Source organism: Vulpes lagopus, chromosome 5 (genome assembly GCF_018345385.1).
Source record: "Vulpes lagopus strain Blue_001 chromosome 5, ASM1834538v1, whole genome shotgun sequence".
In the NCBI taxonomy this organism is placed as follows: domain Eukaryota; kingdom Metazoa; phylum Chordata; class Mammalia; order Carnivora; family Canidae; genus Vulpes; species Vulpes lagopus.
Window position 1 is genome coordinate 40,026,743 of NC_054828.1, and position 3,448 is coordinate 40,030,190.

Sequence of the window (3,448 nt, forward strand, 5' to 3'; positions counted from 1 at the left end):
CAGTATCGTGACCTGAACCAAAAGCGGGCCCTCAGCCAACTGAGCCACTCAGATGCCCCAAGTACTGCTTTTTCAATTAGGAAAAAAATTATGTTTTTGAAAATCAATGTTATTATAATGTGTTCAAAACATCAAAAGAATCTATTATTAATTATAATAATATTAGTGAGATTTCTCATGGTAGCTTCTCAGTTAAGAAGCATGATATTAGTAAGCTTCTGTGAAAATAGCTATTATTACTATAATAACTGATGTAGTAATAAAACAGTATAACTAGCCCTCACTGAATCCAAAACAATTTAGTATAGGGTTTTGTTGTTATTTAGGGGTGTTTGGTTTGGTTTTTTTTTTTTTTTTACACTTACCAATTTATTTAAGATGTAATAAATTTGAATCAACAGCAAGATGAAGAGACACAGAGTGAGGCCAGGGAAAAGAGTGCATCGCTCTCCCCATATCTCCAAATCACAATATTGCAACCAGCTACTCTAACTGTACTACTACTCAGCTGTCGTCCCACCAGGTCCTGTCTCAGGAGGAGGAGCCCAGGTAGCATAGTGGTTGCAGTCAGCCTCCAGCAGGGTCAGCGTCAGTGACCCCTTAGGCTTCCCTTCCCAGCTCCTCCTCCTGCAATGGCTGGGACTTGAAAGCAAATGGTGAGGCCAGCCACCAGTGCCCCCTGCAGGGGGCCAGCGAGGTCATCACTCCAGCTGTGCTTGTGGTCAGATGTGTGGGGGAAGCCAATGGGGTGCAAAGGCCAAGGGGAAGAAGTGCACTGTGGGCCACAGAAGTCGTGCCCACTTCCAGCGGAGCTGGGCCTGCACACAGAGCTCCAGGAGCAGCATGCTGTACATCCCAAAGGGGGAGTATCCCAGTGGAAAGGCAGTCAGCTAGCCAGGCTTCCCCTGCACACCTTCTCCAACTGCACAGAGTTCGCGCAGTTGCCGGGGCTCGAGTGGGGGTCACACACCTCCAGGAAGTTGGACCACAGACTGGCCATCGTGTACTTGGCCCAGGTCTGTTAGCGACTGACTCACTGCAGCCCCAACAGGAACTTCCCCATCACCTTGTCCACGGCAGCCACATCGTGGCTGAAGCGGTTGAAGTTGGAGTGGGAATAGAGGAGGTCTCTGGACACCAGGGGAGGCCTCGCTGGCTGAGAGGGGGGTGATGGTGGCTGTGATGGTGACCCCCACCATGAGTCCACAGGTGATGGTGTCTGGACAATAGGGTACCAGATAGTGTCCTCTGCAGTAGAACCATTCTTCTACGGGTGTTTCCCAGAGTCAGGATGGCAGAGAGGCTCCAATCAGATAAAGGCAGTTGGGAAGATGGCAGAGGAGGAAGATCATGAGCCGCCACCTCCTCCTTTGCACATACCAAGGCTACAACTTCATACAGAACAACTTGCTCTGAGAAGAAACCTGAAGAACAGCTTTTTCACAGCTGAAGATAAAAAAACAAAGCCACACTGAAAAGAGTAGGAGGGGCAGAGACACAACATCCTAGCATGACAACCCACAAGCCTGAGGGCTATCACAGAGATGGAGGTCCTCCCGGAGGATCATCAGGCACACCCTGCCCTGGGGTTTGTACTGGGAAGACTAGCTGCCATAACATCTGGCTCTGAACATCAGTGGGGCTTAACTCTGGGGTAGCTGGAGAGCTACACAAACCAGGATGCCACTCTTAAAAGGCCCACACACAATCTCACTTGCTCCAAGATCCACACAGAGGCAGCAGTTTTAAAAGTGCCTGGCCCATATATGAAGATTGACCAACTACAGGACATGCATCGGAAGGGCAGAGATGAGTAGGAACTTTCTATAGGAATGGAAGCACTGATAGGTACCATTTTTCTTTCTTTTTTAAAAAAAAATATTTATTTATTCAAGAGGGAATGAGAGGCAGAGACACAGGCAGAGGGAGAAGCAGGCTCCATGCAGGGAGCCTGATGTGGGACTCGATCCCGGGTCTCCAGGATCACGCCCCGGGCAGAAGGCAGGTGCTAAACCACCGAGCCACCTGGGCTGCCCGGGTACCTTTTTTTTACACTCAGTCAGCCTTGCTTCTCCATCCACCTTGCTAGTGCTGTTCACCCTGCACTGGCATTCCCCTATGGACCCATCCTGCCCAACATGTCCACCTCACAGGTGCCCCTCTAAGGAGGCTCCCATCCTGTCACACCTAACAGGAAGCCCCAGCAAGGACCAGTGCCCCTCAAAAGCGACACCTTCTCCAGGGAGGAAGAGCACCATTAATTACCTGGCCTTAAAAAAAAAAAAAAAAAAATTACCTGGCCTTGTAGCCAGACCACACCAAGGGCTAACCCCACCCACCATTATGCCTGCAGCAGCCACAGCTGGGCCTCTAAGCCATCTAGGCCAAGGCCAACTCTGCCCACCTGTGTGCCTGCAGCAATGATGGCCCCACCACAATAGGAGGGCTCATGCAGCCCACATAAGAGACACCTCTGGAGTGCTTCATTCTGGTGACTGGGGGGGATTGGGCTTCTGGCTCCATCAGACTCCTATATAAGGCCACTCCCTTCAAGACCAGGAAACATAGCTGACCTACCTGATTCATAGAAATAAACATACAAGCCAGACAAAATGAAGAAACGGAAGAAAATGTTCCAAATGAAAAACCAAGACCAAACTTCAGGAGGAAAAAAAAAAAAAAAGCTAAATGAAACCAAGATAAGCAATCTACCCAATAGAGAGTTCAAAGCAATGGTCATAAAGATATTCACTAAACCTGGAAGAAGAGTATGTGAATTCAGTGAGATATTAAACAGAGAGATAGAAAATATAAAAAAGAACCATCCAGAGCTGAAGAATATAATAACTGAAATGAAAAATATACTAGAGGGAATCAACAGCAGATTAGAGGATGCAGAAGAAAGATCAGTGATCTAAAAGAGAGTAGTAGAAATCATTCAAGTTGACTATCACAAAGAGAAAAGAATTTTTAGAAATGAGGATAAGTTAAGGGATCTCTGGGATAACATCAAGTGTACTACCATTCACATTGCAGGGTCCCAGAATGAGAAGAGAGAATAGGGCAGAAAACTTGCTTGAAGAAATAATAGCTGAAAACTTCCCTAACATGGGGAAGGAAACAGAAATCTGGGTCCTGGAAGCACAGAGAACCCCACACAAGGTGAACCCAAAGAGGTCCACACCAAGACACATAATAATTAAAATATCAAAAATCAAAAATAAAGATTCCTAAAAGCAGCAAGAAAAATGTAACTAATTACATACAGAAAAAAACACCCATAAAACTATCAGCTGGTTTTTCAGCAAAAATTTTGCAGGCCAGAAAAGAGTGGCATGGTATATTCAAAGTGCTAAAAGGGAAAAACCCACAACCAACAATACCCAGCAAGTTTCTCATTCAAAATTGAAGGAGACATAAAGAGTTTCCCAGACAAATAAAAGTTAAG

At 46.4% G+C, this 3,448-nt stretch overlaps 1 pseudogene; it reads right to left on the bottom strand.

The window, feature by feature from the left end:
* Nucleotides 1-589: 589 nt before the first annotated feature.
* Nucleotides 590-1,226, bottom strand: LOC121491762 (annotated as a pseudogene).
* Between the last annotated feature and the right edge of the window lie 2,222 nt (nt 1,227-3,448).